Consider the following 16,213-nt stretch of genomic DNA (forward strand, 5'->3'; position numbering starts at 1 on the left):
TTAGGATTCTCTGGTTCCTTTTTGTTTTTGTTTTTTGAGACAGGGTTTCTCTGTTATAGCCCTGGCTGTCCTAGAACTCACTCTGTAGACCAGGCTTGCTTCAAACTCAGAAATCTGCCTACCTCTGCCTCCCAAGTGCTGGGATTAAAGGTGTGTGCCACCACTGCCCATCGGAGTCTCTGGTTCTTAACAAGAAAAAGAAAGGACTCTTGTACAAAATCAAAGTGTTGGCTTATAAGAGATAGGTCACCTCATCCTCACCTAACTATGAGTGTTGCAGTAAATCTCCAACCCAAATATGCCCCAGCAATGAAAACACAACTCAATATGAATACAAGCTGTGCATCTAGATTGGGCAGATCTACCACAACACTACCATCCTCCCCATCTTTGAGACCCCTTATAACTTGAGGTTTCTCCAGGCCACGTGCTTCGGCTCTGCTTCCCTTCCACCTCCTCCTCAGTAGTCCTTTTCTCTCTCCTTTTCTTCCAAAACCTTCAGCTCCATCTTCCCTTCTTTCTCTCCCAATCCCAGGCTCTAGCCTTTATTTATACATTAAGGTGTGAAGAAGGTTTACAGGAAATCACCTGAGTGCTGACTCATTCCTTGTTTGCAGGCCCTCACAAGAAAACAGAATTAACATCAAATATAACTAGCCCCAGGGGTATCCCGCAACATATGAGTCCGTGTTTCTATTAAGATTAAAGTTTTCATTAGTGGGGAACAAACACACAGACAAGAGATTTAATATTTCTTCTATCAAGGTTGAGTAGTAAAGCACGTACACAAATAGCCATAAAATCCATCAACACCCGATGCTAAATCCAGAAGAAACTTAAAAACCAGGATGTGTCTGCTCAGTCCTGGCTTTAGTAGGTGATTCTGAAGTCTCAGGTTTAGATAACGTCATATGATAAGTAAATATAAGAGATTGCATTAGAAAAATATTCAAGCAAGTGCTGTACATGTGTAAGCAGCTGGCAAGACCTGACCCTTCTGAATCCAGTGCTGCCTTTGCCAGGAAAATAGATATTCAACTTGTGTAGTAGAGAACGAAGGCAGACCTTCTGGCCCCGAAAAGCTTAAGGTAACAGTGAAGCTAAAAATGTAAGTGTGTGATCAAGTGATAGTTTGGGCAGCTGGAGCTAGGACAGGCTGTATTTTTGTTTATTTGTTTGTTCGTTTGTTTGTTTTTTAATCTTTCCTTTCCCCAATCTTATTCGATGTCACTCTGTGTGTGTGTCTTTCACTTTTTTTTTTTTTTTTTTTTTTTTTTTTTTTTTTGCTTTGTTTTGTGACAATGTCTCATGTAGCTGGTTTTGAACTTTCTATGTAAACAAAGATGATGTTGTACTTCTGAGATTCCTGCCTCCACCACCCTAGTGCTGGGATACTAGACATTCACCACCTCTTCCAGTTTAGGAGTGCTAGGAACAGATCTGGGGGTTTATGCATTCTAGGCAAGTGCTCTACCAACCAAACCATATCCATATCTGCAGCATACTCTTCACTTATTTCATTCATTCATTCATTCATTCATCCATTCATTCATTCACTTTACATAGAAGCTCCTTCCCTCCTCCCAGTTCTACACTCACAAACGCCTCCCTCCACTACCTCTATCTCTTCTCAGAGAAGCAGAAACCCCAATGTGTACCAACCCACCCTGGCACATCAATTCACAGTAGGACTGAGTGTATCCTCTTCCCCTGAAGCCAGACAAGGCAGCCCAGCTAGGGAAAGGGGATCAGAGTCAAAGGCAGGCATCAGAGTCAGAGACAGCCCCTGTGCCAATTGTTAGGGTACCCGCATGGCCCATGTATGTGTTTTGGTTAGTGGTTCAGTCTCTGTGGACACCCCATGGGTCCAAGTAAATTGACTCTGTATGTCTCCTTGTGGTGACCTTCACCCCTCTGTCCCTTAGTCCTTCCCCAAACTCTTCCACAGGAATCCCAGAGCAAGCTCCACCTAATGTACGGCTTTGGGTCTCTGCATCTGCCTCCATCCACTGCTGGATGAAGCCTCTCAGAGGACAGTTAGGCTAGGCTTCTGTCTGCAAGAATAGCAAAGTATTATTAATAATGTCAGGGGTTGGTCTCTCCCACAGGGTGGATCGTATGGTGGGCCAGTTATTGGTTGGCCATTCCCTCAATCTCTGCAGTTAGGAGAGTCTTGATAGACCAGTATAGTGTGTGTGTTCTCCTTCTAAAGTGTATTCAACATTCTAAGGTGTCTTTACTTAGTTCTTTCCACATAGTCTATTACCTTTATTCTATGGGGTTATGGTCCAATTCTGTCTCTTGAAGTAAGCTCTTTGAGGAGTTTACGACAAGGCAGTTGCTCCCTTTTCTGAGTGTGAAATATTTGATATAGGTCTTTTTTTTTTTTTTTTTTTTTTTTTTTTTTGGTTAAAATGCATCTGGTGACTTACTAATGCCTATATTAACTCTGATGTTAGCTGCCCTACAAAATAAATTCCAAACCATCATTTGCTTAATGCAGGAGGGAATTGGTTTTTATTTATAATATGCTCTAGGTAAGATTTCCAGCTATTAGATATATTTTTTTGCCACATGGAGAGGCAGGGACACTGGCTCCTTCTGTCATGGATTTGTTCTTGGCTTTGAACTTTTCTGTATCCAGGTAGATGAGTTGACCCATTCCATCTGGCCTCAAAATCACACATAGAAGCCACATCCCCTTTGCATCACAAGGAAGTAAGCATATGGCCTAATCCACAGGAATGATGGAAATGTAGCCTTGGCTACTGAGCCCATTTTGAGAGGAGCTCTGGACTGGGAACTTCAAGAGTGACCTGTGCTTAGCTGTCTTAATGACAAACTTCTTCCTTTCCTTCTTCTTTCTTCCCTTCTCCACCATCTTTCTCCCCCTCCATCTTTTCTGCAAAACTCAGACTGGCCTGAGGCTTGCTTTGTCTATTTCTCACATACTTCTTATGCAAGTTCTTAATTTTCTGTTTCTAGACAGTGTTTCTCATTTTGGTACTTAAAATTCTTGATGAAGAGTCACACCTGTTATGCAATAGTACCATCTTTTATATAGTACATCACCTATCTCGAATATATTATTTTCCTATGAAATATGTTTAGAGTACTTAATAATAAATATTACTTTGATGCTAAATTCCCCTAAAGCAGCAGACTATTGCTCTCTTCTCCCTTATGATGACTCCTTGAAACAAACGCATAAGTGGAATCTTATCTTGAAGCCCTGGGACAATACTTTATGTAACATTTGCTCCTCAGACACCTTGGGAATAATTACAAGGTTCCAAACGTGGGATATGCTCTGGTGAAGGAAATGAAAATCCTTCAGTCTCTAACCATGGGGAATTTGGTCAAGATTGACAAAAAAAAAATCAAAAGGCTTAGGACATGACCATGAAGAAGCAGACAATATACACAGAATGGGCAGAGCCAGCATTGAGGGCAAGAGGTATGAGATCACTCACATCATTGCTTGATCTGCTGAGATGATCTCAACGTAGAAGCCACTCTTAATGGAAGCAATACTATTATTAATTAAAGTAAGTCATATAGCACAATGCTTTATCCAGCATTGTCATGCAGGTCATGTGGTTTGCCTCCCCTGCACCCCAAATCTCTGAGATAGGTGTTTTTATTGTCATAAACCATAGAAGTTCAAAACATAGGGTTCATGGGACAGAGTAAACCTTCAAATATTATAATGTTAAGAAATCATAGTTCTTGTCTATAATATAAGGAATTTTGTATTATTGTATTATGCACCCTAAATTCCTTCCAACTTTTGATAGACAAGTCAATGGCAAAACCATTGTGTTGAATGCACTTCGTGTCCCAGGCTACTGAAACAATGGATGAGCAGAGTGCATTTTATGAGGCTGCATGTAACAGTTTACACCTATGGCTAGGAAGAAGCTTTTGCCAAATTGCTCTTCCCAAGTATGTGGTAACTTTTTCTCTGATTATATATTTCTCTGGTGATCTCCAAAGTTTCATATTTGAGTTAGGGGCCTAACCGACTAGTTTTTCTCGAGACTGTCAAGAGCTCTAATTGAGGTAAAGATCTTTGTTAGTGAAGAGTTCACAACCAAAAAGCTGAGTCCACATTGGCTCTTGACCATCTTGCCTGTGAGAGAACTATGTTGAATTTGAGCAGTGTTATAGCGACACCTGCCGGAATTTCACTAACTAGCAAGTGCAATTACAGCAGATCAGGGTTCTGTGTAATCACAAGTATTTCTCACACATATGAGAAATAAAATAATTTTTGATAAAAAACCAAATGGTTATCTCATTTCAGTATATGAAATATGGCTTTTCTTGAGGTAAGAAGAGTTAACATTGAACACTCAATTTTACACAAAAATAAGATGAAAAAAAATTGTCTTTATCTCACACTCAGAAGGAAAGTAGAATCATGGAGTTTAAATATGTAATCACACCAGAATCTGTAAATCAGAGTGCATTTATACAGGCATCTCTAGAACACTTATTCTTTTTTGGCTCAAAAATAAATGTCAAATTCTCAATTCATTGAGGCTTCTGGGGAGAACTCTCGCTTTAATGATCCATTCCGAATATGGTTTCTAATTCTTTGTCTCTCTTCTCACTCCTCTCCTCTTCTCTTCTCTTCAAGATCCTTCTATTCTATCCCACTGTTCTCCCCGAGGCTCCCATATACACAGGGCAAACTGCCGTGCATAGCAGCAATGTCATGGATCTATTAAGAGCTTTGCAGATGAGCTGAAACCTAAATTTCAGATCAGTCTTAAAGTCATCAGATTCAAGCTTGTCGCATTTTCTGGACACAAAACTCCAGACATGTTTTATTCATCATCTGTTCACATCTTTGAGGCAAACGCCTCCAACTCATTTCAGGGTCGGGAGATAGCCAAGAAGTCTCAACACATCATTTCTAGGTGTTTTGTTGTTTGTTTGTTTTGATTTCTGCTTTGGTCAGCAATTTCTGAGGTGTAATGTTTATTACTTCATAGTACCTCTAAACACTAGGCTTAGTTGCTCATAAGAGCACCCTCCCTACTGACATTTGAAACACTGGAACTCTCATTCACTTGTTTTTTAGTTGTATGATGTGACCACTAAACCATTCTTCAGTTTGCATAAGGAAAGAGGCAGAGAAACCTAGGCATGTGGTGTGGCATAACAGGCTGCTGGCCTGCTTGCTGCTTCAGTGTCTATAGTCTATGTCTGCAGCATTATGATTCACTGATGCTAAGGAATAAGAAGGCGTTACTCTGACTTCCCCAGTGAAAGTGTCAAGCCTGGCTCTTTTGCTGATTCCCAGGTAGTTTTGGGCAGTTTATCTCTCCTTGTTTTGTTTTATTAGATAATGTCTTTTATTTACTTACTGTTTAAAAGGAATTTCATATGAGTATTGTGTTTAATACCCTGTCCTCAGTGTGTGCACAACTCTACTCTACCGTGCTCAATCTAAAAATTATGACTTCTTTTTCTGTTCTTTAAACATATACATGTATTTCAGTAGAATATGGGTATACACACAGCCCATTGATTCCATTTAGTGCATTTAGTGTAATGCTATTATATATATATATATATATATATATATATATACACACATATACATATATATGTATATATGTGTGTGTGAGTGTGTGTGTGTGTGTTTGTGTGCATGTGTGTGTGTGTGTAATGGATAACCAACTATGGGCTTCAATCCAGGGAAGACTAATTCTTCCTCTCTTCAGCAGTCATTGCCTGTGGGTCTTCATCCAGGATTGGGACCTGTGAGACTTCCATCATCCACATAGGCATGCCACCTCTTGCTGTCCCTGTGTTGGTCAACTTTTGGCCACCACAACATAGAGATTTTGTGGGTGCAGCTTTCCTGTCATACTTAGAAGCCATACTATCTCTGCTTCCAGGTCTCTTGTTCTTACAATCTTTCCACCCTGTCTTTTGTGATGTCTGCTTAACCTCAGGTGTAGGGGTTATGTTATGCATGTATCCGTTGGTATTGGGCACAACCATCCCTTGTTCTCTGTGTTTTGACCAATTGTGACTCACTGTAATGATGCGCATGTGCTGCAAACAGAAGTGATGAGGAGTGAAAGCTATAGTTATTAGGTTGGATGGATACACAGATGTGTGTCCTAGACTAGGCCAGATTGGACCTGGGCACAAAATAAATGCACCAGACAGAATTTGGAGGTTGGATGTGGTACAAGCTTAAGCCAAGGTAGCTGATTGGACTCGGCAATGCACAGCATGTGTGATCAAAGATCACTGTAAATTGATCTCATATGTTTGCACTTCCCAGCCTTGGATATTTACTCTTGAAGGAAGATAATGATTTTTTAATTATGGGCTATATATTTACCTTTGTTATACAGTTTTCATAGTAAAAATTCATGTGGTAGAGATTTACCTCTTTTGTACTGTCTTCAGAGTAAGAAATATGGGCAAATGTATTCTAATGATATGTGACATGATAAATCAGGGATACAAGAGAAATACAGTTGTCTGAGCATCAGTAGAGCTCATTCCAGGATCCCAACACACATCCAAATTGAACGATGATAAAGTCCATTATAGAAAATAGTTCAATATATAAAGCCTTTACTAGACTCATCTGTACTTTAAAACTTCCCTAAATTATTTAAAAGAACTTATACAATGTAAATGCTCTATAAACAGATGTGACACTATATATTTTAGGGAAAAGCAAAGTTGCTACAGATGTTGACTCTAGACACATTGCTCTTTGAATATCATCTGTCCATGTTCCTTGATCTGTCTGATGTGAAACCAGCAGTACAGAGTTTAGAATATGTTCTGATGCTACTGGCACAGGCAAAGGGCTATTCATACAAATCTTCCTTTACCTGCAAATGTTCAATAACTTTGTGCTAACTGGAAAGGTTGGAAGGAAGTGAAATTGGTTTATAGATGGCTTGAATGTGCTACTGATGTTATCACAGGCTTCCGTACATGTCCACCTTTCCCTTCTGTGACACAGCTACTTTAACTTACTGAATATGTAAGCACGAAAAAGATAAACCCAGAAAGTTAAGACACAGTTCTTGTAAAGTGAACTTTGTGGAAAGGCAGTGTCAATGATCAAAATACTCTCTTTTCCTCACGCCTCAAAATGTCACATAGAAACATTAATTCATATATCACTTGGCCAGTCAGCAAATACCCTGGCCCCCAAGTATAGGCCTCCTATAGGGTATACCACTTCAGAATACTCCAAAGCACTTAAGAATTTTTCCATGGTGTACCAGGATGTAAACAGAGATAATTGGGAGTTGAAAGTTTTTTTTTTTTTTTTAATTCCCATTCTGGATGCTATCAATTGCCTCCTTACCACCTACTGGAGTATTTAAACCTTATGTCCTATCTCATACAATACCAAATTATGACTAAGATAAGAGCATCAATGGCTTAATAGAAATTCATGAGAGCATATATTAGGATTTTAGGTTAAATGCTGCGATATATAAAATCTGTTGACTGGTAATTTATAGCCCCTAGTGGGCAGGAAGTAGTTCCTTGGCACACATGCACACACACACACACACACACACACACACACACACACACAGAGAGAGAGAGAGAGAGAGAGAGTTATATAGTTATATATAGTGTAGATATGACTGTAGATGCCAGAAGACAACCTCATGTGTTAGTCTTGCCTTCTATTTTGTTTGAGACAATCTTTTCATTGTTCATCACTGCATACACAAAGACCAACTGGCCCATGAGCTTCCAGAGATTTTTCAGTCTCTACCCCCATCTCACAACATAAGTGCTAAGGTTATAGACTCCTACTAACCTGGAAGGCTATACTGGATTCTGGAGATTTGATCTTAGGTCTTTGTTTGCATAACAAGCACTTTACCTATTGAGCCTAAGGATATGTATTAAAAGAGAACTCTTGGTTGTGCTACTCAAGGATTGGCAAGGGTTGGAATATAAAAATATGTGTATACTGCAAAAGCTCAATGATAGGTCTTTAAAGAGGAGCTATTGTCAGGGACAGGAAACCATTGTGGCTGGAGTAAGTGGCACAGGCAGTCGTGCCCATAGCTAAGTGTCAGGTGAGTCTCAGCTTTGACTTTTTGGCTAGTGAGCTTCAGAACCCTGCACTTAGCCCTTCCTCCTGCTTTAAATTTACTGTTCTAATCACAGGGCATAATAGGAGCCAAGATGTCAAAGGACAGTGCTTTGACAGTAAAATGGCCCCTGACTTTGAAAATAATGTCTCAGTTTCCCAGAGACCTCTTCTTTGGCAGCAGGAGACCATTAGCTTGTCACACTGTCCAGTCATGTTGATATTATCTTTTAATTGCTCCCAAAGACCCATATCTTAACCGATGTGTCGGAGTTTCTCAAAGAGCCAAGTTCTTTGGACTGACACTCAATCCATTCTATCATTTGAGTTCTAAAGTCGAGGCGTCAGGGAAAGACTGATGGCTTAAGAGCAGAAAAGAACATTTTGTGGAGATTAAAAAAAAACCTGTATTCAAGATAATAATTGAAAATAAAGTGGCAAAGAAGGCACCTGTCCTGTAAAGATTCTAGGGACATCATAGCGTGACCATGTATACAGGACAAGTATGGCACACTAAAGAGAACATTCAACATACAAAAAATTTAAAGTTAAATTTTACTATAAATGATGTGCTTGAGTGTGCAGTGGGAATGGGAATGGGGTGTGAATTCATTGCTGTGAAGGCTGACGAGGGTGTCATATTAGACAGAGCTTGAGTTACAACAGGTGGTTGTAAGCCAGCTGACATGGGGGCTGAAAACTGAACTCAGGTCTTCTGCAAGAGCAGGGAATTTTCTTCACCATTGAGCAATCTTGCTATCTGACACCAAAATAAACTTTCTGAAATAAGTGTTTTTATGTTCTTGTGTAAGGTAGAGAATCTTACTGCCTCCCTGGTCTTAGTCCATTTGCTCTGCCTTCAGATTTTTCGTCAGGTAGATAGGTGTGTCTGGGTGATCCTTGTTACCATCATTGTTTCTGCTAAGCATGTGAGGATAGATGATTATGGAGTTGTTCCACAATTCCTTATATAGTGTGTGCACTATGGACAACATGCAGCATCAGACGACATGCAAGAAGAGGGAAAGCAGGATTTGGCCATGCAAACTCTGAAAGCTAATCATGCCTTGGTTTCCTCTGTTACTGTTGCTCAGGGATGGTTGTGCCACAAGCTGGTCAGAAGTTCCCTGGGGTATATGAAGCTTGAGCAGAGAGCTTCCTCAGAATCTAAGTGTGTTGAACTGGCTCTGATAAATTACATAAGGGATGGCTGCAGCTGCAGAGGATACAGGTGCAGCCCAAGAGATGGTAAGAGATGGATTTAGTTTACTTGAAGTTCCTTTTCTCCTGCTCACATGGATGGGTTTATGTTCATCACCTTGGTAGCTTTTTGCTTCCCCCCAGAGGTCACTCATTAGGAAAAGGAGCTTTGTGTAAATATTCTCTGTCCACGCAGCCTGAGGACTCAAGTCAGCGTTGCCTTCAATGAAAGCTATTTTGGGAATGTACACTCCCCAGTGACAGATTCAGAAGTGGAGGTGCCCCACCCTTGTTTCCAGTTCACAATAGATCCTGGCTGCCAGGCCCTGATTAGGAGCCTCCCTCAGCCTTCTCCTGCAGCCTGCCTTCTCTCTCCCATCCCTTTTCCTGTTATTGTCCTGTTCACTCCTGATAAGATTATGTTTGTCCTCATGAAGAGAAATTTTCTTTCCTGTACGTTAATGTTGTTCAAAGACCACAAATGAAAAGATCTCCTTGCTAATGTCAGATAATTCATTCTAGGTGTTGAGAGATCAAACAGGAGGTCCCAGGAGGCACTTAAGAAACATCTGACCCAATATCACCAAGCTTCTGATCCTGATTTCCAAATGCAGTTCTGTTTTGGCTACAGAGCAAGGAATTTCATTTTAGTAACTGGAGTTCTTAGTTCATCTGTCAAGGTGGAGTTGAGTGAGGTAGATCCCGTATCTCTGTGTTGTCCTGTTGTATCTAATTGTTCGTAGAAAGTTTATACAGGTTAATTCGGAACTAGCCTCAGTTTCCTCAATTGTAAAAGGCAGATTTTTTTTTTTTTAAATCAGACTTTGGTTCTTGTATTACCGAAATTGTCTATTATTCTCTATTTCTAAGTGGGAAATAGAAAATGTAGTTTTATCTCCTAAACATAAATTGGGACTCAAGAGGAACTTCATGGACTGTAGGAAACAAACCCCAAACAGGGTGTTAGAAAGTCCAGACATCATCTTTGCTCTCACAGTAAACTTCCAGCTCTGACTCAATGCAGATACATGATTTAAAAATCCTGTGGAAATCTGCTGAAACTCTGCAAGTATGAAGTGGACCTTGGCAGTTCTTTTATAGAAGATAAAATTGAGACCTAGAAAAGAGAAAACATTGTTCAAGATGACCTCTCATTCTTCCTTTCCATCTTGCCCTCTCTTCTTCCCTCCAAATAATGCTTTAAATAAAAGTAGCACTCTGGTCAAGCAAAGGAACCTACCCCTCCACTTCCTAGGTTGCTTTTTAAACGCATGTTGTAAAAGCGCTGAGATGGAGTCACCACCCAACACAGCCCTGTTAACTACAGCCCTGCTTCTACAGTCTTTGCAGCAAAGCAGCAGTAGAGTTTTGCTATGGCTTCGTCCCAGCCCAGCCTTCAGTTTTCCCACTGAATATATGCATAGCATGTTTGTCATTACTCTTTAAAAGTCCCCTGTAAAAATAGGTCTACTGTGAGCTGCCTAGCATCAAAACATGGGGCTCTGGTTTGAATTTCTAGCCTTTGACTGTCAAGGCTCTTGCTGGTCTGCTGGTCTTTTGATCTGTCCTGTGCAGGGCCTGGCAGCCCTTCTGTTGAATTTGCTGACTTGTTGGACCCCAACTGAATATGGCTTGCTGACATAACCAGAAATAGCTGGAGGGCAGTTAGCTTGTGGTCCATTTGTCACTATTTATGTACTCTGAAGACACTGCTAGTTAAGAGAAGATAGTGTAACAAAAATCCCAAGGTTAAGAGTTTCTACTCCTTCAGATTATCCATTAGCTTATGTACAATCAGAGAAGCAGAACCTCTACTTATGAAGGTATTTTTCATAAAGCATATGATAGCTTCTTGCCATCTGGAAGCAATGGAGTATTATCTCTTAATATGGAAAAAAGTAGACATTAGCCTAGCATTTAGACGTGAATTACAGAGAATTAATATAAACTGGTTTTCATTAAGTCATTAAGCACATTGTCTGCCTTAATGTGCACAGCAACCTTATTACACAGATGCTGGGTTTTTGTTTTGTTTTGTTTTGTTTTGTTTTGTTTTTTAACAGGGGAATACTAAAAATTTTAGAAAAAGGAGTTTCCCAAAGTCATAAAGCTAGGCTTTTCATTCAGATCCAGTCTGCTCCATCAATGGATGATGTCCATGCAAAGGATAGGAATGGAGAGACTTTTGGGGAGCATTGAGAAAGTGACAAGATGAGCTATGAAGCTGAAGCACTTTGGGACAGAGAGTCTGCCAGTCAGGCTTGGAAAGTGAGACTTGATGAAGTGAAGAGTGCTCCCAAATCCACAATTGGCCTTACAGGTTCTTCTATGGGCTACACCAGTACTAGCTCTATGGGATAATCCCGTGCTAGGTTATGGATATACAAACATGTGGCTTTGCAGAATTCAGAAGCACACTGATTTGTAAACTTTGTTTCTATTTTTATCATTTATGATCTAGCTCAAGGTATTTTTGTGTTTATAAGCCTTTTGTACACTATTATTTCCTTTCCGTTTTCATTTTGTTTGAGACTGAGTCTCCTTTATGTAGCCTAGGCTGGCCTTGAACTCACAGTCTTTCTTACCTCAGCTTTCTATCATCTGAGATTAAAGTGTATGTGCCAACTTTGGCCTGTATTCTGATCTCTGCTGACCTTATTTCATTACTCTGTACATGGGTGCTGCACTTAGTAGGTCTCCTATTATGGGACTTCAATTCTTATTCATTTGTCCTCTTTATACAACACAGTTATTGCAACATATATTTACACAGCTTGCAAATTACCAATCATCTACATTTTAATGTAAAATTCCTTTAACATTAGCTCTATATTATTAATCATATTAATATTAATTTAATGGCTTTATGTATTTGTATTGTTAATGTTGTTGGTGTGTGTTATTCTATTACACTGGAGTAAGGCTTCTTTTATTAGTTTCCCATCAGCATTGTCACAGGCTGTTTGTGTCAACTTTGAAACTGGGTATTAATATTTCTCAGCACTAATTGGAAGGGTAAATATTTGGTGCCACAATAATATTTTTAAGTTGGCATTGCATTGTCTCAGAACATCACAAAGTATCATTTAAATAAATGAGTTTTTACTCCCTCCTGCAATCCTCCTGTACAGAGAAGTATCTCCTTAAATCATCATTGAGGTGTACAACACACTCTCCCCTTAGGTTGACATCTCACACCATTCTTTGGTGCTCTGGACTTTCTGATTTAGAAATCCTAAGCAGATAGCAAGTGCATGCTAAAGAAGAAAAGATATAATTTCTTTCTGAACTTTTTGAGTTTGAGAATGGAAAAAAAGGAGTTTACTTCTTTAAAAGCCCAGACTTTCTATTTGGTTCTTCATTTTTCTTTCACTCCCCACCCGTCTTAGTCATTTTGTTTGCCAACTAACCTAGGCATCGAGGATTTTTTGAGGGGGGAGAGGGGATGGGTGGGGATAAACCAGAGCTGTACAGACAATATATAATACCCCCACGAGGGTGTCCGAATCTGGCAGCCTTCAATAGGTTAATTTTTCAAAGTGGTAAGCTGATATTTCTGTATAAAATGCACATCTGCAGGGTGAGTGGTATTAAGTGTTGGTGAATTATGGCCTCAGCCTAGGGGTCACTTGAGCCTTGGTGCTACAAGCACCTTAATGCTTTTTTGAACGAAGGCTCTGCTAATTGCTTCCATATGACTCTTTCTAGTGTCCAGGCCCCTTCTCTCAGCTCCCATCACTGTCCCCAACCCCCCACCCCCACAGTATAGCTGTGGCATACACAGGAATAATGAGCTATGAAATTGTACCACACTGATTAGAGGTGGGGCTTACAACAGAACCTGCCATTTTTCCCCCCTGGATATTCTTTGACTCTTTAGTTCAGACAGCTTTGGGGGTCAAGTCTCAGAAGCCCAGGTCTTCCCCTCTGTTCCCTTCTCCTCCATTCCTTTAAACCACTGGGAGTGCACATTTACGCTGTGAATGAGCAGGCAGACCATTAATTAGTTTGCCTGCTAAGCTATTGCTCGAAGGCCGAGCTGGGGACATTTTACAGGGTGTGTTGGCATGTTGATGGAGAGGTGGAAAAGAAAGGGAGTTATAAGCATCTCAAACTGTGCCCCTGGAAGGATATCTTGTGTGGGAAGCCACTCTAGACAGGAATCTTCTGAGGTTTGCCTACTGCCTACCCAGAAGCTGAGGAATACAAGGACTGACTCTGGCTGGCTTCTTGGAGGTTAACTTAAAACCTAGTTTGTATTTGACTTGTTAGAAGAGAAAATGGAAGCAGGAAATTGTATGTATTGGATATTGTTGTGTGCTAGGTACCTCCATAAGCATCATGGCTTCTCTTGGTGTGAACATGCTCCCTTGCACTGAGGGAAAGAGGGATCATCCATCCAGTTGGTGGCTTGAGATTACTACTGTTATGCAGATGGGCCACTTAGTACAAACTTGCACAGATGTAGTGAAATATCTCTGTTAGCCTGCTGTGAGAATAAAATACAACATCCATGAAGCACCAAAGGGTGTAGCATCTTTTTCACATTCAGAGAATGAGTTATCACTGATTGCGGTTCTATTATTTGTATCTGCACATGCACTTCCATTTCCCACTGTCACATATTCCTTGACACCCAGCTGTGTCTGGAGCTTCCATTCCCAGCCTTCACTAATTCCAGGCACCAATTCTTCCTCCCATATTTTTCAGCTTGAAGTGACACCATGCTCTCTTGAATTCTAAGGCTACCTGTCCTATTCTCTTGGCAATAAAACACACTGCCCTCTGCCTTTAATTAGATAGTTGATCTGGCATTTGTATTCTGCAGCTGTTTAATTTACCCCATGTTTATGACTCCTCCTTCAGCTAATTTGTTGTAATCCCTGTAGGGCAGTGGTCTCATGTTTCCTGTATTTCCTTGTATACCCTACTTAAAACTGTGCAAGTATACTTTCACTAAGAAAGTTTGAGAATGACATTAAATGAAGAATATAAAAATCCAATTTCAAATACTTTAGTTATATTTACTTTTATTCAATACATCAATGGTCTTGTCTAGTGTGTACCTGACTGGGCTACTTGGAACTACCTGTGTCTAGAACCCATTGCTGCTTGTGCTGGAATTGTAACATGATCCAGAGTTTGGTAGTACAGTTCTCTTATTAAATAATCAAAAGAAAGAAACAAAAGAAATAGGAGAGCTCTTGCAAAATGAAACAGGTCCAAAAATTAGTGACTCCAGATTAAATTTAACAATCAACTCTCCCTCAAATACATGGAGCTGTATCAGACTTGTGAGCATATCTTTACCCAGCACATACTCATGCTGAATGTGTTTGTTCTAAAGTTTTATTCAGATATGTTATTCAAAATATCAACACACTACCTTGAGGGAAAAAAAATGCTTGGGTGAGCTGAAAACCAATCACAGATAAATAACTTAATGATACAGCTTATAGTCTCATAAAATCGAGAGGAGCCTAACCCAAAAGAAGTGCATGGAGAAAAATAATAAAGAAAAACAAAACCGACATTGAGTCTTCATTTCACTCCAGTTAAAATGGCAAAAATCAACAACAAATAAAGGACAATAAATGCTGACAGGAAGGCAGGGAAACTAATGAATCCCCTGTTCACTATTGATGAGATTTTCAACTAGCCTAAACACTCTTGTAACCAAAGTGGAGAACTCTCAAAGGGAGAAAGAGAACAAAAGAGTGAAAGAGAGAAAGAAAGAGTGAAAGAGAGAAAGAAAGAGAGAAAGAAAAAAAGAAAGGAAGAAAGGAAGAAGAAAGAGAAGGAAAGAAAAAAACTAAAAGTAAATCTACATGAAACAGCTATACCACCCCTTAGCATACACTCAAATGACACAACATTCTACTACACAGTGGCTCAGCCATGTTCATTGCTGGTCCATTCACAATAGCTAGAAAATGGAAACAATGTCCTTCAAATGATGAGTAAGTTAATAAAATTGTGCTACATCTACACTATGGAATACTATTCAGCTATAAAAAAGATAAAATGAACTTTACAGGTAAATGGATGGAACTAGAAAATATCCTATCAAATAAACTAACCCAGACCCAGAAAGAGATGGGAATTCATATCCTGCATAACCGAGAAACAAGGGAAGTAAGAAGGGACCACTGCTGGGGTAGAGGTTGTTAGGGAGCAGCAGAGAAAGGGAAGCTGCAGTCAACAAGGGTTCTAAACATGCAAATGCTAAAAGAGGAGATAATTAGTGGGGAAGAGAAATATGGAAGGTATGAGGGAGTAAAATAATATCAAGGATGTATGAAAAAGTCATTATGAATCATATTGTTGACTGTCAGCCCAATTTAAAAACTCTATAGCAATGTAAGTCTTTATATAAATAAAGACATATAGTATAAATGACATTTTCTCATTCATGCTGACAAGGTAACCTCGAAGAGTGAAAGAGCATGTAACAGAAATTCCAACATCATGCTTGAAAAACTGTCTTTTGAGCTATCTGGCAGATTTAAGAGATTTCCCCAAATACTGAACATTATTGTCCTTGGCTGCTCCTTAGAGGAGGACAGTGAGTCTCTACTTCTTTTTTGTTTGTTTGTTTGGTTGTTTTTTATTTGTTTGTTTTGCTTGCTTTTTTATTAGGTATTTTCTTTATTTACATTTCAAATGTTCTTCCCTTTCCTGGTTTCCCCTCCAAAAAACTTCCTAATCCGTCCCCCATCCTCCTGCTCACCAACCCTTCAGCTCCTTGGGTCCTTTCTCTAGCTCCTTTATTGGGGACCCTGTACTCAGTCCAATGGATGGCTGTGAGCCTCTAGTTCTATATTAGTCGGGTACTGTCAGAGCCTCTCAGGAGAGAGCTATATCAGGCTCCTGTCATCCAGCACTTGCCAGCATTCACAATTGTGTCTG

The sequence above is a fragment of the Mastomys coucha genome, unplaced genomic scaffold (assembly GCF_008632895.1).
Source record: "Mastomys coucha isolate ucsf_1 unplaced genomic scaffold, UCSF_Mcou_1 pScaffold23, whole genome shotgun sequence".
Taxonomy (NCBI): Eukaryota; Metazoa; Chordata; class Mammalia; order Rodentia; family Muridae; genus Mastomys; species Mastomys coucha.